Source organism: Giraffa tippelskirchi, chromosome 1 (assembly GCF_054371585.1).
Source record: "Giraffa tippelskirchi isolate mGirTip1 chromosome 1, T2T-mGirTip1v1.2.pri, whole genome shotgun sequence".
NCBI lineage: Eukaryota > Metazoa > Chordata > Mammalia > Artiodactyla > Giraffidae > Giraffa > Giraffa tippelskirchi.
In genome coordinates, this window is record NC_137275.1 from 147,283,163 (window position 1) to 147,309,762 (window position 26,600).

Below are 26,600 nucleotides of genomic sequence, written 5' to 3' on the forward strand. Positions count from 1 at the left end.
TTACAGACGTATGCAATGAAGGCTTAGCATTTTCCAAAGGCTTTCAAATACACTATCCAAAAGAGAAGGGTCCCAAATATTTTTCAAGTATTCGTGGAAAATAAACTGGCAGATGAAGCCTTCCTCATCCCCAAATCCATGACCTGACTTGTGGGTCTCGAATTTCAGGGAGAATCAGTTTCCCCTGGAAGTCTTGTTAAAACACAGGCTGCTAGATCCCAAACCAAGAATTTTGATTCAGTAGGTCTGGGGTGTGGTTTGAATATTTGTATTTCTATCAAGCTCCCAAGTGATACTGATGCTGCCAGATGAGGTGTTCAATATTTGAGAACTATTGACTTGAAGGAACCTTTCCTCTCATTAGAGAGACACATAAGTAGAGAAGATATTGGTATACTTAAACACGTGGACAAAGTAAAGGAAAAGAGAAGGAGTAACATGATATTGGGGAAAACAAAGGTCAAAGAAGATGAGGAAGTCAGAAACCTGGAGCTGCCCAAATGGCTTTGAAAAAAGAAATGAGGCTGGACCTAAGCCTGCGATAGAAGCCAGGTGTGAAAGGTAGATCAAGAACTGGGGTAGATTTGAACAAGGAAGCAGAAATGTTTACAGTGTGTCTTGTAAATGGTGCCTACAGAATGCACCATGCATAGAGTTCAGTCAACATTTGTTGAATAAATGAACAATGAAGATATTTGATTGGTGGAAGCAATGATTTCTTCTAAGGAACAGTGATGATAAGAAAGATGTGACCAAGACAGGACTGAATAGTGATGAGTTTTGAATGTGATTTCAAGTTTTTAAACAATGAGAATTCATTGAAGTTTTTGGTTGTATACTGACTTGAGTGAAGAATATTTTTGAACATTTTTGTATAAGAGCCGACTCATTGTATAAAACCCTGATGATGGGAAAGATTGAAGGCAAAAGGAGAAGGTGGCAGCACAGGATGAGATGGTTAGATAGCATCACCAACTCAATGGATGTGAATTTGAGCAAACTCTGGGAGATAGAGAAGGACAGGGAAGCCTAGTGTGCTACAATCCATGGGGTCACAAAGAGTTGGACACAACTTAGTGATTGAACAACAACAACAACAATTATATATATTTAATATTATTGATTTTCTGTGACTTACTGCCCATAAAATCAACATAAAGAAAGAGATTTCAAAGAAGGCATTAAAAGGAATTGGTAAAAGCCTGGTATATAAGGAGGAGAAGAGAAAGCCAATATAAGTCCATGTTTTCAAGCCTGGGTGAAAAGGCTTTGTCCCAGGCTATCAGGGAGGTGTGCATTGGTCAAGCAGAATCACCCTTCTGGATGGGCTAGCTCCAACCTGAGTCCAGAAGCCAGTGTTTCCACAGCCTTGGAATTAGAACTTAGGAGCCCAATTCTATGGCAACCCTGGCAGGCCCCAGCTGGCAGTGGTGGAGATGGCAACAGCAGAGCCCTCTATCACCACACCCTTGGGGTAAGTCCTGCCAAGAGGTAGAAGGGTCAGGCCAGGGCTAGAGCCCAGGCAAGCAACCAGCTCCCACTAGACTCTAAGTGTAGCTGGAGGTGAACCAGCAGAGGACATTGCTCTAATAACCCAGGCCAGCAAGCATGTCAAGGGAGCACTGAGGAAAGTTCAGAGGTAAGAATACAAGGAGGCCTCCCTGTAAGCAGGGGATGAGAGTGGACAATTCCCTCAAGTTTAGAAAAGAGGTAGAAGAGACAGCAGCACGAGGGCTAGAAGAAGTCTTGTTTTGTTTTGGTTTTTGCTTTTTTTTTTTTAATACATATTTTTATTTTTGGCTGAGCCAGGTCTTAGTTGCAGCATATGGGAACTAGCTCCCTGACCATGGATCGAACCTGGACCCCCTGCACTGAAAATGCAGAGTCTTAGCCACTGGACCACAAGGGAAGTCCTGAGAAAGTTTTCTGAGAACAGTATGATTTGGCAAACTGGTGGCTCTAGGGAAAAGCAAAAGGGTTTCATCAGAACAAGAGGATGATGATTGTGCATTGTAACTAAAAGTAATTTGGAAGGAAATGGGTTCCTTAGAAGGCATCCAAGTGAAACAAAGAAAAAGATGGTTATTCCATATATCTTTGAGTTGAAGGTGATTTAATCCACCTAACTCTGTCTGTTTTCTGTGTGCTACTGAATCAGAATCAGCAGTTTGTTTAAATAGATGTATTCACACAATAGATCTGTTATAAACAGCTTCCCAGTGTTCCCAGTTTTGGGCCAGTTTGGAGAAGATACAGAGGACTCTGGGTGGATACCTTGATTCAGGGAACCTGTGTGGTCTTTCTGCGGGCAAGGCAGAGAAGCACTTAAAAAAAAAGCAGGAAAGTAAATAGAAGGTCCAAGGGATACATGCTGTGGTCATTTATACATGATATAAATGAAAGATAGGATTCTGAAAAATCTATCAAATTCAAAAGTGGGGGATATGTGGAAAGATGTCTGTTTAGGTCTCTTGCCCATTTTTTGATTGTGTTGTTTGTAGTGATGTGGATGGACCTAGGGTCTGTCATACAGAGTGAAGTAAGTCAGAAAGATAAAACAAATGTCATATACTAACGCATATATATGGAATCTAGAAAAATGGTACTGACAAACCTATTTGAAGGGGAGCAACAGATAGCTAGTGGGAAGCTGCTGTATAACACAGAGAACTCAGTGCTCTGTGATGACGGAGACAAGTGGGATGGGGCGTGGTGGGAGCCTCAAGAGGGAGGGGATATACGTATACATATTGTTGGTTCACTTCATTGTACAGCAGAACTTAACACAACATTATAAAGCAATTATAGTCCAATTAAAAAAGAAAACAACCAAAGAAGAAGATGGGTATCTAGGAAGTAGCAAGGAAACTATATCATGAAGTCTGAGGTAATTTAGCAGTAGGATCTTGAGGAGACAATACGACAATACAGAATTCACATTTTGAAAGAGCCCTGACGGGGCTTCCTTTGTGGTCCAGTGGTTAAGAACCTACTTGCCAATGCAGGGGACACAGGGTCGATCCCTGGTTCAGGAAGATCCCACATGCCTCAAGGCAGCTATGCCCATGCTCTAGGGCCCAAGAGCCGCAACTATTGAGCCCGTGTGCTGCAACCTTTGGAAACCCTCCTGCCCTACAGCATGTGCTTCTCAACAAGAGAAGCCACCACAATGAGAAGCCCAGGCACCACAACTAGAGACCCCGCTCTCCTCAACTAGAGAAAGTCCTTTTGCAGCAACAAAGAACCAGCGCAGCCAAAAATAAATACATAAAAATTAAAAAAAGAAAAAAGCCTGAGGATAAAGAGGACCAATTCGCTAATTATGCCAACATACCTGAGAAAAGTGCCAGAGTGCCTACTATGTGCTAACACAAAGTGAGTAGCTTTACAGTCATATTTTTATTTAATCATAATGAAGACAACATAAGGCAGGCATTGTCATCACCGTTCAGGGGGAAGGTAGTAACACTCTGAAAAGTTAAATATCTTGTTTAGGTTTCTAATCCAAGTCTGTATTCCTTCTGTGACCCACATGGTCCTGACACCACAGAATATTCTTGTGTTCCCGTCTATGTCCCTTAAAGCCAGGTTAGAGGAGATGGCCTGTCTGACAACAACCTTGACTCCGCTTCTAGAGCTGTGTGGCTGAAGGAACACCAAGGTGATTGTAAGAAAGGAAGGATACTATCCATCACACTTCCTTCCCTGGCAAAAGGATGCAGTGCTTTTCCCGCTGGAATAAAAGTAGGAATTAAACAAATGAAAGAGTTACAGTTTTGTTTCTCTTATATAATAGGAAATATGGGAAAAACAAAAGCAGACTTTGAACTCTCACCGTGTTCTGTAAAGACATATTACTTTAAAGTTAGAACGAATCAGTCAAAGAGAGGTCATTCTTAGCTTTCCTGAAGCTCTGTTTTCTCAAGCATACTCCCAAATATTAGATCCTGAAAAAAAGGGTTTATGATGTCCAAAGTAAACCAGCCAGAGGCAAGAATAGCACTCAAATGTCTTTTTCATCATTACTACTTTTCCTCCTACTTCTCAGCATGTAAACCTAACTGCCAATCCACTAGCTGGTTGTGACAAGCAATTCAACAGCTTCAATAAATGTAAGGACATCAATATCACCAAAGGATTAAAATCTCTAATCATGGCCCAAAGGAGCAAGGTATCACAATGAAATTCTGAAAATAATACTAGCTTCATGTTTTAAAATTTATTTTTAGAATATACCTGTAGGTAGGTGTATAAATTTATGTGTGCACACAAACTATATTTCCATTCTAATATAGCACTGGTGGTCTAAAAAAGTGCTACAGAGACTTCCCTGGTGGTCTAGTGGTTAAGAATCCACCTGCCAATGCAGAGGACACAGGTTCGATCCCTGATCTGGGAAGATTCCATATGCCACAGGGCAACTGAGCCTATGTGCCGCAACTACTGAACAGGAGTCCCTAGAGCTTGTTCTCTGCAACAAGAGAGGCCATCGCAATGAGAAGCCAGTGCACTGCAACCAAAGAGTAGCTCCCCCCACACCACAACTAGAGAAAGCCCGCGTGCAGCAACGAAGACCCGGTGCAGCCAAAAATTAAGAAATAAAATATACTTTATTAAAAAAATACAATTAAAAAGTGCTACAAAATAAGGTTACTTTCCAAACCTCAGATGCAGTGATAGTGATCAGGAGGGAAAGAAAGGGTCTCCAGCAGGTTCGGGTCTCTATAATCTCTAGGAGCAGAACAAAGGCGTGCGGAGGGCCAGGCAGCCTTGGTGGTGTTGGCGGTCGAGGTCAGCCTGCCCTGTATTCATCCTCTTTGAACAGGACCAGAATGCCAGGTCTGATGCTTTGGTTCTCTGCCCAGGGGTGCGAGTGGTGCCAGTCACATTCAATCACAGCCAGAAAGAGCATCTTGATTGTGAGCATGTTGTACTGAGTCAGAGGAGGCCGTGGCCAGGCACAGAGGTCTGGAAGATGGAGAGTTCCAGGCACTATTTTAGAAATAATGCAAAATATCCTTAAGATCCAAAGGAAAAAGTCTGCCTTGTGATTAATCCAGACATAGAATGAAATTGGAATTGATGCACTTGAATTGCAAGTGTCTTTTTTCATAGTGATAAATCCCAACAATATTCTTTGCCCTTCAGTCTTCGCAGGGGTAGATGATAATATGGGAAACTGGATTGTTTAATTGATCTTATGACTTCTTGAAACATTATCATTTCCCTAAAGGAAAAAATAAAAGGAAACCAACATTCTGGAGACCATTCCATCACTAGCAGTGTTGATGTTGAAAGAAACTGAGTCTTCCTAAAATAGGTACTTGTTCATTCAAAAATATTTCTCCTCTTTTAAGTTTTTTTGGCAATTAAAAAGAAAAAAAGCGATAACCCATATTAAAATGATTAAGTAGGAGGATGTTTGCCATTATAGAGACAATGCTTCAGAACTGAATAAATGTAAGAGTAAAACTTTTGCTCATTATAAAAGAGTATCATGATGTTTTCACTTTAAAAATATATTCTGGAAATGAAATTTTCAAAATATATTCTTTAAGCCCTCAAGAATGTATGACAATGAAAAAAATAATTACCTTTTCAACTTGAGAGAAGGGAAACTGTTGGAACAATTTAGACAGTACCTATCCAATAATAAAAAAAGGTTTCTTGGACCACAGTTCATTCTCTAAACCTTCAAAAGCCTATCATTTATCATTAATTTTGAAATAAAACAGGAAATACCTGTACTAAGAGAACCTTTGAAAACAAGCAGAATAATTGGCAAGGAATATTTTGGGAGGCACTGACAATAATGTAATGCCTGGATTAGTCTTTCAAAAAAACATGAAGTTGTAGCTGGGAGGCATATGTAGCTTAAGATTCAGCATTCCAGTGCTAAGCACTGTAACTCAGTTTTCTTGATATTCTGACATATCATTTAACAAAAAGCACATGGAAGATCTTCCCAGAACTCTAATGCACAGTTCCTCTGTGAATCAAACTTTGATTGCTTAGCAGAGTTCTTAGACATAAGTGGGATAGAGATATTAAAGTATTGTTGTGCTAGGTATTTTTTGATAGTGAGGAAAAATACTTTTGAAAGATATTGCATAGTTATATATGTTCATGTTTGTATGTATATATATATGTGTGTGTGTAGTGTGCTGGTATGTCTACTCTGCCTCATTCAAAAATGGATGGCTGAACTTATATATCTTTTTATCTGGCTTCCTCTTCTAATTGCTAATATCAACCTTTGGGATACAGAAATCTGTAGGATTATCATTCTGATATCAATATAACTTGCCTGCACTTACTTTTCCCCAAATAGACCCTGGATTTTCCTACCTCTGCTGGGGCTGTGCTCTTAACTTAGAATTGTCCCTTTGGACTCTACTCTAAGTTTGTTAAAATGGTACATCCTCTCCTGATATCTGCAGTTAGATACAATATCCTTCATTAATTTTTTTGTCTCTTTCTTATTACCTTGATTTACCTTGAATTAAGCTTATTAACTACTACTTTTCTCTACTTTTCCCTCTTCTCATATCACCATACAGAGAAGGCAATGGCACCCCACTCCAGTACTCTTGCCTGGAAAATCCCATGGACAGAGGAGCCTGGTAGGCTACAGTCCATGGGGTCGCAAAGAGTTGGACACGACTGAGTGACTTCACTTTCACTTTTCCCTTTCATGCACTGGAGAAGGGAATGGCCACCCACTCCAGTATTCTTGCCTGGAGAATCCCAGGGATGGCGGAGCCTGGTGGGCTGCCGTCTATGGGGTCACGCAGAGTCGGACATGACTGAAGCGACTTAGCGGCGGCAGCAGCATATCCCCATAAACACTAGGTAGTATATGTTTTAAAGGAAAATAGTTTCTTTTGCTCTATCTAACACTGCTTAGCACAGTGACTTTGTACATCAGGGACACCCAAAAATGTTTGATGAGTTAGAGTAAATTTTCCTGAATTGAATCGCTGAATTGCATTCACTGGAATGAGCAACTCTAGTAGTTCTTTGGATCTTTTTAATACAGAAATCATTTTTTTAAGTTTTCTCTTCTTTTCTCCCCTACTAATTATTACATCCCCTTCCTTCCTTTCTTCCTTCCATCTTTCTTCCAACACCAATTGAATGGCAGTTATCTGGCAGTTACAAGACACAAAGAGAAATAAGAAAATCTGGATCAAATACTTAACGTAATGGTTCTGACAAAGCCATAAATCATATTCTAAATTAAGACAAAGATGTTCCAATGTATTTATCTTAACAAGAAAATTTAAAAACGTTACCCCAAAAATGTTAAGTAGTAAAAATTTAAATTCATTCCAAGTTTTAACCAGTTTCTTTTCCTGCCAACAATTTTTCCAGCAGACAAAAACTTTTTCGTAATATGGCAATGGCTTAATCCTAAATTATAAATTCATAATCACATTGAGAGTGGTAGTTTTGTATTACCCTCACCCCAACCCCACTGCCCAGTGCCTAACATTGAAAAGGCAAATTGCTTAACCATTTTAAACTGCCTCAAAGGTCAAAGGGGAGCTACTCTGTCAATTGCTCACAAATATTTATTGAACAGCTACTGCATGCCAGGCAATGTTCTAGTTGCTATATTTAACAAAAGAAAGGAAAAAAATCATTTCAACCCAAATGAAAATTAGTTCTAATTTTAAAAGATATTGACTTATTTCATGTCAGTGGAGAACCAGATAAAACCCATGTCAAGGTTACCAGGTAAAATACAGGACACCTGGTTAAACTTGAATTTCAGATAAACAACAAATAAAATTTTAGTATAACCATGTTGCACTCAATATATTGAAAAACTAATTGTTGTTTAGCTAAAATTCAGATTTAACGGGATGTCCTGGATTTTCACTTGCTAATCTGGCAACCTTAGTGAGAAAGCACTGGCTACATTGCTGCCTCCCTTTTGAAGATGCCGGGTGGGGCTGGGAGACTGAGACACAGGACAGACAGCCCAAGTCAGCAGGCTGGCACATGGAGGTGGAGGATTTGAGTATGTGCCACTATGTAGTGAGAGTAGAGAACTGAGAACTCATTACTTTGCATAATAAAATTATAAATTACTAGGGGGCTGACACTGAGTAAGAAAAAGGAAAAGAAGTGGGATATGGTAGTAGGAGACCTGAGCTCATGACAGAAATGTTCAGTTTTAGTTGTTCCGTCTCTGCGGTGACTATTCTTCATCTTTCAAATCTAAGCAAAGTCTGCTGTAAATACACATGGATGTGTATGTAAACACAGGAATCGAGAAAGTTTTACACAGTAATGCTCACTTCAGTCTTCAGGACTTGTTTTATACAGTAATGCTCACTTTAGGGCTTTAACTAGTTCTTTGTGGTTCCAGCCATATGGCTTTAAGATGAAAGTAAGTGAAGTAAGCTAGACTAGTGATTTTCAGGTTAGTTCTACTTTGCCCCGGGCCCAGCTATGGCTATAGAATTCTTCCTCATCTGGAGTTAGCTAGAATAGCTCTTTATCCAAATGGTAAGGAGTCTGTGTTGGTTTTTGCCCAGAGTACTTGTGCCATCCCAAATATTTGCAATAAGTACCCAGAAGAAGGCTGCCCTTTCCTTCCTAGAAGCCAATGAAGTTCTGCCAAACTTCATGCCTGTGGCTCTGACTTCAGAGGCATGTAGAAATTGTTTTCTCCTGACTATCCCAAGGGCTAAAGCCCATGCCTGAAGGTTCCATGGCATTATTAGACGACAGATACCTAAATACAAGGGGCTTCCCAGGTGGTGCTAATGGTAAAGAACCTTCCTGCCAATGCAGAAGACATGAGGGACACGGGTTCAATCCCTGGGTCAGGAAGATCCCCTGGAGGAGGGCATGGCAACCCACTCCAGTATTCTTGCTTGGAGAATCCCATGGACAGAGGAGCCTGGCGGGCTACAGTCTATAGGGTCACAAAGGGACATGACTGAAGTGACTTAGCACACGTGCACCTAAATACCATCACAAAAACATCAGCCATACCTCACAGAAAAAAGACACACAGATCACTGGAACAGAATAGAGAGCTCTTAAGTAAACCCACACACCTATGGTCAGTTAATCCTTGACCAAAAGGGCAAAAATATGCAATGGAGAAAAGACAGTCTCTCTTCAACAAGTGGTGTTGGGAAAGCTGGATAACCACATGTAATTCAGTAAAATTAAAACACTCCCCGGAGAAGGCAATGGCACCCCACTCCAGTACTCTTGCCTGGAAAATTCCATGGATGGAGGAGCCTGGTAGGCTACAATCCATGGGATCGCTAAGTGTCGGACACGACAGTGACTTCACTTTCACTTTTCCCTTTCATGCACTGGAGAAGGAAATGGCAACCCACTCCAGTATTCTTGCCTGGAGAATCCCAGGGATAGCGGAGCCTGGTGGGCTGCTGTCTATGGGGTCGCACAGAGTTGGACACAACTGAAGTGACTTAGCAGCAGCAGCAGCAGCAGCAATTTCTAGTACTTAAGCCAACAACAGTTCTAAAATGCTATTTATTTGTGTCTGTAAGATTGTACATATACTACCAACCTCATACTGTTGTGGATTTTTTTCTCACAAATTTGAGTTTGGGTTTTTTTCTAGTGAAATGCTTCAGTTGTCATTTTGTCATTGCATTTCAGGTAGCTCATGACCCTTTTATTGTGGTCATTTTAGCACATAACAACCCACAAAGTGGGGGTGAGGTTTGGATTTTTTTCTTTGTTACTAGAAGTTCTTTTATTCATTTGTCCTTGTGACTGTAGTGATGCAAAAACAGTGAATGGATGAGTGAATAATTGGTTTAATACATAGTTATTTTACTTAAGTGCTTTTTTTGGCAGGATAATTGTAAACGTATATATTTTAATTGCACTGGTACATTGAACATGTCAGTGTCTATACCACTGGACCAATGGAGCATTTTTAGAGCATTTTTCTGGCTAATGGATGTCCAGTAATAATGTCTTAATTTTCCTTCCCGACTCAGCTACATAGAAGGGTTGGGGTTTTTTTTCCCCCTCAGCAGTGGAAGAAGCACAGGTGATGGATCATTGATATCATTTCAATTGTTATTTTTTAAAATAAATATAAAAATGCTAAAAAAAAAAATAAAAATAAAAAAATAAAACACTCCCTTACACCATATACAAAAATAAACTCAAAATTGTTTAAAGACCTAGATATAAGACATAACACCATAAAATCCCTTTAAGAAAACATATACAAAATATTTTTTGACCTAAATTGTAGCGATATCTTCTTAAATCAGTCTCAGTACAAAAGAAATAAAAGTAAAAATAAACAAAACAAGTGAGACCTAATAAAAAAACTTTAAAGTTTTACATAGCAAAGGAAACCACCAACTAATGGAAAGACAAGCTATGCACTGGGAGAAAATATTTGTAAACTTTGCAACTGACAAGTGGTTAATTTCCAAAATATAAAAACAGCTCATAGGGCTTCCCTGGTGGCTTAGTGGTAAAGAATCTGCCTGCCAATACAGGAGATATGGGTTCAATCCCTGCATCAGAAGATCCCCTGGAGAAGGAAATGGCAATCCATTCCAGTATTCTTATGTGGGAGATCCCATGGATAGAAGGAACCTGGCGGGCTACAGTCCATGGGGTCACAAAAGAGCTGGAAGTGACTTAGTGACTAAACAACAACAAACAGCTCATACAACTCAATAAACAAAGAAACAAACCACACAATTGAAAAATGGACAGAAGACTTAAATACACATGTCTCCAAAGAAGACATACAGATGGCCACCAGGTCCATGAAAAGATGTTCCACACCACTAATTATTAGAGAAATGCAGATCAAAACCAGAATGAGCACAAGGAAATATATTCAGTATTTTGTAATACCTATAAGGGAAAATAATCTGGAAAAATACACACACACACATACACACATGTATCTGAATCACTTTGCTGTACACCTGAAACTAACACAACATTGTAAACAAACAATACTTCAATTTAAAAACATACAATGAGGTAAAACTTCACACCAGTCAGTATCGCTATCTTTAAAATGTCTGAAAATAACAAATGTTAGCAAGGCTGTAGAGAAAAGCAAACCCTTCTACATTGTTGTTTTTGGTAATAGTGTTTTGTGCACTCAATTGTGTCCAACTCTCTGCGACCCCATAGACTGTAGCCCACTAGGCTCTTCTGTTCATGGGATTTCCCAGGCAAGAATATGGGATTGGGTTTCCATTTCCTTCTCCTGGGGATCTTCCTGACCGAAGGATCAAAATTGCATCTCTGCAGCCTCCTGCCTTGTCAGGCAGATTCTTTACCGCTGTGCCAGCATGCTGTTGGTAGGAATTTAAATTGGTGTAGCCACTATGGGAAATAGTATGGAGGGTCCTTAAAAAACTAAAAATCGAGGTACCATATGATCCAGCAATCCCTGTGCTGTGTATATTATCTGAAAAAGATGAAAACTTTAATTCAAAAAGCTATATGCACCCCAATGTTCATAGCAGAGCTATTTGTAATAGTCAAGATATGGAAACAACCCAAATGACCCTTGATAGAAGATTAGCTTAAGAAGATGTGATTATATATAGATATACATACACACATATATGTATATACACAATGGAATAATACTCAGCCATAAAAAGAATGAAATATTTCCATTTGCAGCAACATGGATGGACCTAGAGAATATCATACCAAGTTAAGTAAGTCAGAGAAAGACAAATATTATATGATACCTTTTACATGTGGAATCTCAAAAACGATACAAATGAATTTATATACAAAACAGAGTCACAGACACAGAAAACAAACTTATAATTACCAAAGCAGAAAGGGCAGGGAGGAATAAATTTGGAGTATGGGATTAATAGATACAAACTATTAGACATAAAATAGAAAAGCAAGAAGGATTTACTGTATAGCACAGGGAACTATATTTAATATTTTATAGTAATCTACAATGGAAAATAATCTGAAAGGTTTATACATAACTGAATCACTTTGCTGCACACCTGAAACTAATACTATAGTAAATCAAGGTCTTCCCTGGTGGCTCAAATGGTAAAGAATCTTCTTGCAGTTCAGGAGACCTGGGTTCGATCCCTAGGTTGGGAAGAGCCCCTGGAGAAGGGAATACCTACTCTAGTATTTTTGCCTGGAGAATCCCATGGACAGAAGAGCTTTGCAGACTACAGTCCATGGGGTTGCAAAGAGCTGGACACAACTGAGTGACTAATACTACTACTACTAAATCAACTATACTTCAATTTTTAAAAATGAAACAGATAAAAAGATCAGCCATACTCGCCTGGGCTTTTTTGATTAGGGCTCTCAGTTACATGGAGTTTTTCCATTCCTTTGGGTCTTTGGGAGTCTATATCCCAGCTGGCTTCAGGTTGGATGTCCAGCCAATCCAGACTCCTCTTTTGTGGCTGGACTTGTCTGGATAGCCTCGGATACAAGCTTCATCCACACTGAGAATTCTCATTCTCTCCCAGCCACAATTCTGAAGTCTTGCTTTTACTCTGTTCCTTGTCAGTTTGGAAAAAATGAAGTAAAAGTCGCTCAGTCATGTCCGACTCTTTGAGACCCCATGGACTGTAGCTCGCTAGGCTCCTCTGTCCATAGAATTCTCCAGGCCAGTATATTGGAGTGGGTAGCCATTCCTTGGATTCTTTACCATCTGAGCCAATAGGGAAGCCCAAGAATACAGGAGTTGGTAGCCTATTCCTTCTCCAGGGGATATTCCCATCCCAGGAATCCACCTAGGGTCTCCTGCATTGCAGGAGGATTCTTTATCAGCTGAGTTCCCAGGGAAGCTCCCAGGGAGGGTCCAATTTGGAACCCTCCCCTAAGATCTAGAATCTAAAATATATTGGATAAACCATGGTGCAATTTTTCAGCTTCTCTCTTAGATAACCTCTTCTGCTTCTTCCCTTGAGGCTCATGGTTCCCTTCCTCAAGCTTATTACCATTTAGTCTTGTCCTCTGACTTGCCTCCTGGAACCTGAAGACACACGATCTGACACTCCCTTAAGTCCATATTTCATTTTCTTTAATGGAGTTAAGAAGGATGTACTTTGGACAGAGTGTCAGAATTGTTCTCCTGCACTTCCACCAGAGAGTAAGTAGAAGAAAAATATCACACATGATTATGCTCGTTGCTGCAGCAGACTCTCAACTCACAAACCTCAGCAGCTACAAACAATAAAAATATATATCTTACTCACATAGAAAAGGTTGATAGCTGGATTTTCCTCCACATGGTAACTCTCAGACCAGAATCTTTCTGTCTTGTGGCTCTGCCATCTCTCACCCACATTCAGTACACACTTTGGGAAATAGAAGATGGAGAACATGACACATTCAGTTCTTAAAAGTTCCTGGTGGAATCAGACTTTCACCCAGAAGCAAGGGTCTAAGAAATGTATGTGGTCCCTGACTTTGCAGCCATTATTCAGTGACAACTCTACACCATCAAAATGGACATTGGGCTGTCTCTGTCACTGATGGCAATCTTCATTTGCCTCAGTCAAATACACAGCTTCTGCCCTAAGAAAAAATGATTATGTAACAATGTTACAACATAATTCTTCAAATAGACTAAATAGATTGTGAATAAAAAGCCTTATGTAAAAAAGGAATGGGGAAAAAAAGTGATTTGCAGATTCTCTGAGTATCTTATCTACCTACTAACATCCCTTCCTCTATATATGTAACAGTATACAAAACAGTCTATACCTGGTTTCTCAATACCCTGTAGCTAACATAGATAATTGAGACATGACAGCATGTAACTAGTTTCTTAACCACCTATAGCTAAGCACACCTAGTTGAAATAAGTAAACCTAAGGGATATCTGAGAGCTTTCTCATTTCTGTTACTGCAGATAAGGTAAAAGCAGAGGCATATTATTCTAGGAATATTCGCTAAGCAGATTTATTCATTCAACATACATTGAGTGTCTACTATGTTTCAGTCATTATCTTGGACACTAGAAACATTAGAATGGTAAGCAGGGGCCCTGCTCTCAATAATAGATATTGGGGTAAAAAGCACATGTCACAGTAGTTCCATTTTTGAGATTAGATGATGCTGTTTATCCTTTGAAAGAAGAGGTCTGGATGTCAGAATCTACTGTGGTCTATTTGAAGAAAAAAGCCTTAACAAATGTTGTATATATTAACTATATTGCTTGGGGGTAGAATCTATGTCTTTGATTAACTGTGTTGGTCATATTATTAAAGGACAGATAGCCGCCCACATGACACACATTAAGAAGGTATGCATAGCCCTTGATGGCAAATCATTTCCCATGTCTAGCTTGACTTGGAAGGCCAGGACTTACTGAGAAATTAACACATGGGTCTAGATTTTGGGCATGATCTCTCTGAGAAGTAGTGGTTGAACTTGTGGGAAAAAGAAGAGCTAAGGAAATGGATCAGAAAACCAAAAAATTGAAACAGGAAAAGAGGAGGCTGTCCTGGTCTGGCCCTGTAAGTAGGAGAGAACCTAGAGTAATCGTGAGGCAGAAGCTAGAAAAAAATGACTACTTCCAAGAGTCACTGTTTGTTCAGTCTCTGCTACTCATGAAAATGCATTCAATCTCCACACATGTAATGGAAAAAAGTAAATCTTTTTTTTTTTTTTCTTTTAGGCCATTGAAACATTTTTTTCTGGCCATACCATGAGGCATGTGGAGTCTTTGTTTCCCAACCAGGGATCAAAACCACACCACCTGCAGTGGAAGCATGGAGTCTTAACCACTGGACTACTCAGGAAGTCTGGAGAAACTGAATCTTGCATACCTCAAGAATGAATTGTGCATCTTTCTTCAGAATTTTGAAGTTGAGTAATTGACTTGAATGGGCTTCCCAGGTGGCTCAGTGGTAAAGAATCTGCCTGCCAAGCAGGAGATGTGGGTTCAGTCCCTAGGATGGGAAGATCACCTTGAGAAGGAAATGGCAACCCACTCCAGTATTCTTCCCTGGGAAATCCCATAGACAGAGGAACCTGTCGGGCTACAGTCCATGGGGTCACAAAAGAGCTGGATATGACTGAATGACTAAACAACAACAAATTGATTCGAATGGGGCTTTTTATACAGTTAAAAATGGAAAACTGGCATTGAGGGTCCACTGAGAATATCAACGTGCAGGCTTTTCCCCAGATTGCCAAGTACATAATGTATTTTTTCAGAAGCCAAAACCCCACCACAGTTTTTGGTTTTCCCTTGTTGACCTGAGCTCCTATCGGGAGCTTCGTCATGAAGATCCACTAGTTGTAAATAATAACTCCATCCTCCTATTCCCTCTTATTGACCTCTTTTATAGCTTTTACTTTATTTTATGTTGGATAGATATCTTTGCAGTCTTTATTTCTCTTACTGAATGGGAAACTGTGGCAGTAAAATGTGATGGTTAAAGACATATTCCAGAGTCAGATCTACCTAGAGAAGCCCTACCCAAGCCACTTAATAACTGTGTGACCTCAAAGTAATAGTCAACCTCTCTAAACCTCAATTTCTTCCTCTGAAAATGGACGTTGTAAGAGTCTATGAAATATCAATAGCATGGTACTTGAATGGGCACTCATTGAATGTTAGTTGGTTTTATAGGCTCTTTTCCTTTGTTGCTTTATTTAATAGCTTCAACCTCAGGAAGCTAGTGTTCTTAAAGCCATTTTCCTATGGAGAGCTCTGTGTAGCAGAGGTGATATAAACTTTCTCAAGGCTACATAGCTGGTTGGTAGGAGAATACAAACTATGAACTTGAAGCCAAATTGTGTCTGGGCGACCTCTCCTTGCGAAACAGCAGGAAACTCTATACTCACATCAATAGCTGCCTTACACTGTGAGGTGTTTTTTTTTTTTTTTTAATATTTATTTATTTGGTGGCACCGTCTTAGTTGCAGTAGGCAGGATCTTTGGTAGGAGCGTATGGGATCTAGTTCCCTGAGCTGGGACCGAACCCAAGACCTCTGCACTGCGAAGGTGGAGTCCCAGCCACTAGGCCGCCAGGGAAGTCCCCACTGTGAGGTTTTGATGATGACTTTTGTGTGTCATTTTTCCCCCCAGTGAAAAAAATAGACTCCAGTATGGATGGATCTTGGCTCAAGTATCCCTTTGTTAATCACAGAAATTGTGTTTAGTAGCTGATCAATGCTTAATAACTTGAAATTTGAGAACATAGACTACCTTTAATTCTGAGCAACAATTTGTTAATATAAGGAAACATTCAAATGCTCCCATTCAACAATGTTTCACTGATGCCATAGTACTAGAATTCATGTATAACACTATAAGAAGAAAATAATTAAATTATATTTTCTGAAAAAATATACAATTTAGTCTAGAATATTAGTTTCTAAATTTTATTTCTCTGTAGCTTTAGAATCAAAAGTCAGAGAATATCTAATTTAATTTTGTGATGTTCCCCCCAAAAGGGTTCAGATGATGATGATGACACCAAATCATGCTAAAATCTCTTCTATTTAGTTATTCCTCCCCTAAAAAAGAAGGGCAGGCAATGGAGATTTTTAAAAATTTAAATAGCATTCTAATGCAAAACTGAGTTTTATTTTTTATAGTTTTACTTTATTATTTATAGTCAATTTTGCAAAAAATATATAGCTTACTTTTATTGGGCTTCCTTGGTGATTTAGATGGTAAAGAATCTGCCTGCAATGCCGGAGACTTGGGTTTGATCCCTGGGTTGGGAAGATTCCTTGGAGAAGGGAATGGCTACCCACTGTGGTATTCTTGAGCTTCCCTGGCAGCTCAGCTGGTAAAGAATCCGCCTGTAATGCAGGAGACCTGGGTTTGATCCCTGGGTTGGGAAGATCCCCTGGAGAAGTATTCTGGCCTGGATAATTCCATGGACTGTATAGTCCAAGGGGTTGCAAAGAGTCAGGCTCGACTGAGCAACTTTCACTGGTGCTCTTGCCTGGAGAATTCTATGGACAGAGGAACCTGCCATGCTACAGCCCATGGGGTTGAAAAGAGTCAGACGTGACTAACACTTTCATTTTTATCACTTATCTTGATTTCTTTACAAATCCTATCACAATCATAAAATGGTAATTTACTGTTTTTTCAAAGAACACATATTACCAAGAAAGAATGAAAATAAAATAACAACTACTTTTAATTGTTTCTGCTCAGATACTGATACTTCCCCAATTAATTTATACTATTACAGAAAATATTTTAGTTTTGAAATATTGAAATATTATTTTTAAAATATTATTTATTCCACATAATATTTGGAAAATTTCTCAGTTGACCCCAACTATTCATTTCAGTGGAGTCTTTCTTTGGTCAGTCAATAATTTATCCAGCATATATTGAGTACCAGTTACAAGCTAGGTCCTGTGCCTCAGGCTGAGGGACACAGGCTGAAAAGATTACATTCCCTACACTCAACAATCTCTCAGAAGACATTTAATGAATAATTTTATTTTCTTGTTATAGTCAAATAAGCAGATACGAATTCCTCTAAGCATCATTGAGTAACCTCTATTTCAAATATGTCTCTCTTGATGTAAGACTCAAATATTTAAAGCACTCAATGCACTAGCAAAGATTTTTTAACACTGAGTCTGATGTTTCATTAGTTTCATCTTAAGTTACATTTGCTGATCCCAATGAAGGATTTTGGTCATTCATTCATGTGATAAATATTTGAGTGTATAAGGTTAGCAAAAAATTAATGGAAAAGGTGGGATTGAGCTTGAATTTGGGGTAAATAGAAAGGAAAATATATTTTCCAGTTACTGGCACTTACATCAAGGTTAATGAAGATGCTACTCATTAAACTGGATGCATATATCCTCTTCTAAAGATATTTGATAGCCATTGTCCCAGGGATGTATTACTGAATAGGATTTTTCTGCTTCCTTACCCTGTTGGTCACTCAGTCATGTCCAACTGTTTGCCACCACCTGGCTTCTCTGTCCATGGAATTCTCCAGGTATGGCAAAACCAATACAATATTGTAAAGTAATTAGCCTCCAATTAAAATAAATAAATTTATATTAAAAAAAAAAAGAATACTGGAGTGGGTAGCCATTCTCTTCCCCAGGGGATCTTCCCAACCTGGGACTAAACTGGGTTTCCCACATTGCAGGCAGATTCTTTACCATCTCAGCCACCAGGGAAGTCCTTTCCCTAAACTGCATTTAAATGACCATGGGGACTCTGCACTCACTTCCTCAAAGTTTCTAGCCAGCTTCAATCCATTAGGTCCTAGCTTCCTGTCTGGTCCTTCTCCAGAATCAGAAATATACACCAAAATATTAACAGAGATTGGAGTGGAGTGTACATGAAAGTAAACTATATTCAATATTATACAATTTTATAATATTTTCAACTTTTATAACCCAGAGCATATTTACTCTTTTAAAAAAGTTAAAAAATTAAAAGATTAAAAAATCACATTCTCCAGAGCCAAAGGCACCTCCCAGCTCCCAAAAGTGCCTCCTAGTATTAACATTAAAAAATGTAAGGAATGTAACAGGACCTAGAAGGGGGAAGGTTTCTATAATTCAGAATTTCTTCACTCACCCACTCCCAGCTTTTCTTTCCCAAGGCAGCTCTTTCCACACTTACAAAGCAAGTGTGTTCCACACTTACAAAGCTTTTCTTTCCCAAGGCAGCTCTTTCCACACTTACAAAGCAAGTGTGTTCCACACTTACAAAGCTTTTCTTTGCAAAGGTAGCTCTTTCCATACTTACAAAGCAAGTATGTTGGACCACTACCCAGGACCAGAAATCAGGTTGTGAACCGTGACTGATTAGAGGTTTTCTGAGGACAATTACCAATCAGATGAGCACTTCTGTGAGTCCTTAGAGAGATTGCACCCTTTAGGGTGCTTGCATCCTTCTCATTTAGGCAGAACCAATTCAGTTTCTTCTCTGCTCGCCACACACCAGAGATACTATGCCTAGAAGACAGGTGGGCTGGTTGAAGCCAAACTCCTGAAATGAAGGAAGACCACCTCCTTCTCCCCCGCCAGCTATGCTCTATGGACATCCTTTGATTAAGAGCACCTTACAATATGAAATCGGAATGTGGGCCCCTCCATTTTAATCTCTGCTTCAATATCAACTCCCTGATTCACACAATCCTGTTCAAAATCTTTCGTATGGTTTCCCTGAGATTCTGAGGATTAAAAAAAGAGCAGCAACACATCTTAAAGTTTCTTGGAATAAATATATGTATAGATAGCTTGCAGTTCAGCTTGATGTGTTTTTAGCACTTCATCATAGCATAGCTGCTGTTGGTCAAGCACATTAGTGTTCCATTATTGGAAGAAAACTTGGTGGCATGCCAAGTGTCTTATGATTTGATATCAAAGTGGGAAGGATAGCCAACTTGAAAGAGTAAACTAGCATCTGTGAAGTTCCTTATCACTGAGATAGCTGATTTCATATTGACATTTTCCAGTTTCCTCATTTGCTTTTGCTTTTCTTCCAGAGAAGCATATTTATTGTTGTTATTTTTGTGATGTTGGTATTAAGTGAGACAGTTATGTAAACAAGTTGCGAGGGATTATTAGTTTACCAGTAGAAGGATGTCTGCTCTATTGCCAAGATGCATTGATCTGTTTATTATGACTCTACCCAGTACAATTTTAGTGGCAATTTAAAAAATGGTCTTAGGGTTTCACTTACAGAAGTCCATTGGTTCATTTATTAACCCACATTTGAGGGCTAACTCACTGTATAATCTTACCAGCATTATTATGACAGTTGTTATCATCCACCGCAGCCAGGGAGCAATATCCCAATTATACGTTCTATTGTTTCACTTGTGATATGAGAGCAATACAAATTGTTGATGATAATTATGTTGATTTTCAGCAGTTTGCAAATTAGTAAATTAGTACATTTAGAAATATAAATATACCCGAAGGCTAATATGTGTGTTGGGGCTAGTTAACAAGTATTTATTGAGTGCCTACGGTGTGTGTGGTGGACTATAATAGGCACAGCGTAGGAATATCAGCAGCAGTATAAAACAAACAAGGAATCTGCCTAGCCCAGAGTACAGCTCATGCTGGATAAAAATGAACCTACTTTACTCATTGATGTAGTCTTTTCTGGTAATAAACAACCCTGAAACTTAATGGTATGAAACAACAATTTATTATTGCCCACAATTCTGTGGGTTGCCTGGGCTGTTCCCCAGCTGGTTTCACCTGGGTTCTATCGACCTGGAAGAGTCAGCTGCTTGCAAGGGATAGCCTGATTCACATGATGGCAGTTGCTGCTGGCTCTGGGATGGGCACATCCAGTGGAAATTCTCTCCTTTATCTGTTTCTATCTCACAGGCAATTAGTGTCATCAGTTTCCTCTATGTTCTTATAGAGGTCTGTTATTCACATATCTACAACCACATAGAAATATTTCCTTTCTCCCAAGTCTTCTAGTTCCAAATCAGAACTTTCAGTAGCCAAATGAAGCAGCTATAAAATTTGCTAGAAACTAATCTGCCCAATCACACTCCCCTTGGTATTAGCCTCTTCTCCCAGCTCCTGGCAACCACCAATCTACTTTCTATCTCTATGGACTTGTCTACTCTGGATATATCATATGACTGGAATCATACAATATATGGTCTTTTGTGTTTGGTTTCTTTCACTTAGCATGTGTTTAAGATTTGTCCATTTTGTAGCATGTATTAGATTTACATTACTTTTATGGCTGAATAATATTCCATTATAGAGATATTCCATTTTTATTTATCTACTCATCAGTTGATGGACATGTGGGTTGTTTCCACTTTCTGGCTGTTATGAATAATGCTGCTATAAACACTTCTGTAGAAGTTTTCGTGTGGACATATGTTTTCAATTCTTTTGGGCATAACACACCTAGGAACAGATTCTATGTTTAAATACCATTTTAGTTCTTCACCTGCAATGCATGAGGATTCCAAGTGCTCCATGTCCTTGCCAACACTTTTTATTATCTGTCTTTCTAATTATCACCAGTTACTAGTGGGTGAGAAGTGGTATCTCAATGCTATTTATTTTTAAGAAATTTAATTGTGGTAAATACACATCATATAAATTTTACCATTTTAATCTTTTTTTCTTTTTTTGGCCCCACAGTGGCATGAACATCCCCAATCAGGGATCAAACCTGTGCCCCTGCAGTGGAAACAGAGTCTTAACCATTGGACCACCAAGGAAGTTCCCTTAATCATTTTTAAGTGTACAGTTCAGTGGCATTAAGTATCCTCAAAGTGTTGCGCTACCATCACCAGTATTTATCTACAGAACTCTCTTCGTCTTATAAAACTGAAACTCTGTATGTATTAAACAATAACTTCACGTTCCTGTCTCCCATAAGTCCCTGGCAACTACTACTCTATTTTCTATCTCCATGAGTTTAGGTACCTTAAATAAGTGGAGTCATATAGTATTTGTTATTTTACAACAAGCTTATTACAATTAGCAAAATGTCTTCAGGGTTCATCCATGTTGTAGCATGTGTTCGGTGTAGTTTTTGTTTACATTTCCCTGATGACTAATGATGTCCATGTGCTTATTGGTCATATGTACATTTTCTTTGGAGAATTGTCTATTCAAATCCTTTTACCATCCATAATTTAATGACTATTTTAGACTAAAACCCACTTTTTGAATTGTTTGCGACACATCCTTAAGTACTTCCTCATTTTTTCCCTTTAGAATTCATACAGTGAGGAGTATCACTTAATCACAACCAACAGGCTAATAGAGGCTCAGTAATAATTGCTGTTCATAATAACTGGAAGTCCTAATCAATCCTGATGTGCCTTCTGGCCTAACAAAAATGCTATGTTAATTAGAAATATAAATAATTTTAGTATTTATGTGCGTTTTAATGTCTGATTCTTAAAATTGAGAAGTTATAGATTCTAATTAATTCTAATTCTTTCCTTTTATTCTTCATTTCAATCCATCTTATACATTGCTGCCTGAATAATTTTCACCCATGTAAATCTGACCATGTCACTGCCCAGTTCAGAAGCTTCTCTAGCTCCCCATTGCCAACCAAATTAAACATATTCTTCTCCTGTAATTCATATCTTTGCATTTTTTGCTTTGAAGAAATCAGCAAGAAATATATTTTATATTGTATAAAGGAGAACATAAGCATATACATAAGCAAACACATGCTTAAACAGAAACAAATCTTTTACAAAATGTTCCTACCCTTACAGCATACAGTGCTTTCCGACATTTTGAAAAAAATCTTAAAATATGTAATGAGACTCACTAAATTTATTTTCAAAACTTGAGTTTAGAAAATGATTGTATAGCATGGCCAACCATGGCACAGTTCTTCAGTTTGGTAAAACTTACTCCAGTGATTCCCAAACCTAGTTTCACATTAGAATCACTTGGAAAATTAAAACTTTTTTTAATTAAAAAAAAGCAACTAATTTATATCTATATCGTTGAAAGTTCTCATTCATAAGGTCTGGGTAGGAGCCCAGGAATCTGTGTTTTTATTAAAAGCTCCCTAGTGAATGCAGTTGTGTGGCAAGGTTTGACAATAACTGCTCTCACTATCGGAGAAAGCAATGGCACCCCACTCCAGTACTCTTGCCTGGAAAATCCCATGGACGGAGGAGCCTGGTAGGCTGCAGTCCATGGGGTTGCTAAGAGTCAGACACGACTGAGCGACTTCACTTTCACTTTTTCCTTTCATGCACTGGAGAAAGAAATGGCAACCCACTCCAGTATTCTTGCCTGGAGAATCCCAGGGACAGCGGAGCCTGGTGGGCTGCCGTCTATGGGGTTGCACAGAGTCAGACACGACTGAAGCAACTCAGCAGCAGCAGCAGCTCTCACTATAAACTACTTGCCTTTTCCTCATCCTGAAGAAATACTTCATGCTTCCTGCACATTCTTTCTTTGCACATTTATTTTCCTCCACCTGGAAACCCCTCTGCCTGTGGACATCTTTCTAGGTCCATCTCAAATACAACTTCCTAGTTATTTCTTGAACCAGAACAGTCTAAGTTCCCTAGACATCCCACAGTCTAATTTGGGCTTTGTTGAAGACACTTCTCTTGCTCCACTTCACTCTGAGTATCTTCCTACTACATTGCAAGCAACTGCATTATAATTACCTTTCCTTGGGAGGACAGTGGCTCCTCCAAGTCAGGATTTGATAAAGTTACTTGAACTGGAGCTGAAACAGAACCTTTCATCCTGGGGCCAAGTTAGTTAGCAATGACTTTAAGAAATATGGGATGCTGCTATATTGGAATGTTGTACTAAGAGCATAAAAAGGTGAATATTAAGCCTTTCTGCATGTGATGTTCAAGTCATCCAGCTTTTGGTTACCTCTTCCCCATCACTCTGTTGTTCATCACAATCTCCACAGGAAGAAACAATAACCAGGTCTAAATGCTCATATCTGAAATAGACTAAAACTCTCCCCACCTTACTTGATGTTAGGTTCCCTTATAAGTTCCTTATCTCTGTGACCAGAGGTTTCCAGATCACGTCTCTGAGCTTGAAACAAATAAAAAACCTTAAGTGTTTTGTTCCCATCAGATTTGGCTGCGTGTGTTCAGAGCACCATCACAATATTATGTTTTCCATTTTGCATGGGTATGAATTAAAGAACAGAGAGGATTTGATTAGCTCAAGATCCCAGAGTGACTGGCAATGATGGGAATAAAGACTTGCTCCCCAGATTCCTGGCCTAGTTCACTCTGCACCAAACCACAAGTATGTCGCCTTTTGGCTGATGAGACCACACAGTGTTCCTTGGAGGGGAACCCATTAGCTCGGGGAGGATGAAGGCACACAGGGAAGCTTCCAGAGAGCCGTTTGGAGAGTCAGAGTAAGGGCCAAAAGTGTCCTAGAAGTTTGAGCCCAAGCATTTCTGAATATGGTTTAGAAATCATGTGGTTAACAAATACATATTGGGGTACTGAGATACTTATGGGGTTGGCAAAAAAGTTTGTTCGGGTGTTTCCATAAGCTCTTATCGAAAAACCAAACGAACTTTTAGGCCAAATCAATATTTTAAATGTCAAGCTACTTTGCATTTATGGGAAGTGTCTCATCTTGCATGTCCGTATTTTACTCTGAGTGTAATGCAAACAAAATATGCCACTATAATTTTTTTAAAAGGATATTGTCATTTGAATTTTTAGGAGATGCTACAAATCTAAAACGACAACAATAACAAAGCAAAGGTGGTGGTAGGGATCAAGTTCTAGAACTGTTGCAGGAAGAGAGACCCCTTCCAGGGCCCGAAATTGGGCTCTTGTCTAACACTCGGAGATGAATTGTCTGAGGAGACACATGTGCTGACAAAGCAAGAAATTTTATTGGGAAAGGGCACCTGGGTGGAGAGGAGTAGGGTAAGGGAACCCAGGAGAACAGCTCTGCCACGTGGCTCGCAGTCTCGGGTTTTATGGTGATAGGATTAGTTTTCGGGTGGTCTTTGGCCAATCATTCTAATTCAGAGTCTTTCCTGGTGGCGCACGCATCGTTCAGCCAAGATGGATGCTAGCAAGAAGGATGCTGGGAAGTGGACGGACACGCGGTATCTCCTTTTGACCTTTCCGGAACTCTTCAGGTTGGTGGTGGTTGGTGGCTTATTAGTTCCGTGTTCCTTAGCAGGACCTCCTGTCGTAAAACAATTCATGCAAGTGGTTACTGTGGTGCCTCGTCAGGGTGGGTGATTTCAATCAGTGTGCTTCCCCTAACAGAACTTGGTGTCAGCATTTGCACTGACTATAAATTCCAGCCTCCAGATAATACTGGAAAGAGGGAAAATCACTGAGAATTCCCACCACGTTCCCAAGGTCCTATGTTTTCCCCAGTACAACTGTGGATTCTCTGGTGGGTGAATCTTATCTCACCTGGAATTACAAACATGTTTGGGGCTTCACTAATTTATATCGAAGTCCCCAGCCTCTCACTCCAACTTTAACACCCCCCAACACACACTCTTTCCCTCAGGACACACCAACCACACTAATCTTTAACTTCCTTCCTTACCTCAGGGACTTTGCAGGTATTGTTTTCTGTGCCTAAGGGGAGCTTCCCACTGATCTTTACAAGGTTTGTTATGATGCTAATCTTAGCAGAGTATCACCTCCTCAGAGCAAACTTGACCATCCAATGTGACATTTTACTCCACAATCATCCACCCGCCAACACCCCACATATACTCACTCTGGATCACTGTTTCCTATTTTATTATCATTAAAGGATTTATCACACTTTGAATTCACATTTGTTAACTTGTGTCTCTCCCATGAGATAGTAAGCTCAGGAAAAGTAGATGACTTTTTACCCTAGTCAAGGCTTTCTCTTCAGCACCTAGAGCAGTGCCTGGCAATCTAGTAAGTGCTAAATAGATATGTGTTGGGTAAATGAAATACCCATCAGTGATGTCACTGGGGGAAATGCCACTTCAGCCCATGGATTGCTCTAAGAAATTGCCTAATAATGATCTTTGGAATGACTTCAGCAAGTGCATTAGGTAATATCCCCCGAATGCGGGCTGGCTGCATAGTAAACATTAGCCAGGCTTTCCAGTTCACCCAGAAATATGAACTTGGAGTTTGCATAAGCAGCGAAGTCAGCTTTCTACTGGACACTCTCTTCCATATAGGCAGTAAAGGATGGAGGGCAGGTGTCCTGGGCTTTGGGGAGCAGCTGGACCCTAGCACACTGTGCCTGCTGCAGGCAGCAGAAAAACTCTGATGAAAAGCAAAGGAAATTACGGTTGTTGGGACTTGTGGTCACAAGGGCATGTGTTGCATTTGCAAGGTCATCATGGGATAATTCAGGGTGTAGCTTGCACACATTCTGCTGCTGAAAGGGAGTTTTTTTCTTTTTTTTTTCCTACCACATCCGACACATGGTTTGCCAGAGGAAGGGCACGAGATCAGCGGCACTGATGAGCTGGCTTGGTGTTTTGAGGCCACAGCTCTACTAAACCAGTGACTCCCTCCTGACTCCTCCTAAGGAGCCAACAGAATTTATTCATTACTAAGTGCGAACAGCAATCACACGAAGCCACCAGACTGCTTTGTCTGCTTCGCCAAAAGGCGCTTCTCAAAAAAAAAATATATATATATCTTAAATAACAACACTGTCGATGCTTATTATACTGAAAATATTAGGGATAGAAAATTTCTCTCTAAGCTAGAAATAAACACAAGTTTTATTTTTCCATTATTAGTCTGAAAGTTGAAAGAGAATGAAAGACCAAAATATAAGGCTGCATTTGGAAAAGCACATGGTGTATTAATACTTAATATGAACAGAGAAGATAAAGGGCCAAACAAATGATCAGTCCTCTTTGCTGGCTGAGAGTCCATATGAAGGCTATGTAACTAAGTGACTTGGATTACTAAGTCATTGGTGATATAAAGGTTGGAGGGCAGGAGACCATATGGTCAGTTAGTACACATGCCAGTTAGTGGACAAAACATTGACACAGGAACTGGTAGCTTGTGCTATAATCCTCGGTTTCCTTTGGGGGATTGTGCTTTGTAGACTTTGTAAAGTTAGTTAATCTCTAGAGTTTTAATTTCTTTATCTGTCAAATGGGAATGATAACTACC

At 39.5% G+C, this 26,600-nt stretch overlaps 1 protein-coding gene across 3 annotated transcripts in view; it reads left to right on the forward strand.

Annotated features, from left to right (window-relative positions):
- Positions 1 to 1,409: 1,409 nt before the first annotated feature.
- BNC2 (basonuclin zinc finger protein 2) overlaps positions 1,410 to 26,600 on the forward strand; it is a 504,931-nt gene continuing 479,740 nt past the window's right edge. The window contains exons 1-2 of one of the 3 annotated variants that reach the window (XM_081499435.1): positions 1,410 to 1,639; positions 24,517 to 24,598. The gene's annotated coding sequence lies outside the window, so the exon portion shown is untranslated. The remainder of the gene's footprint in view (positions 1,640 to 24,516; positions 24,599 to 26,600) is intronic. The other 2 variants (XM_081499468.1, XM_081499457.1) reach the window with 2 other exon arrangements.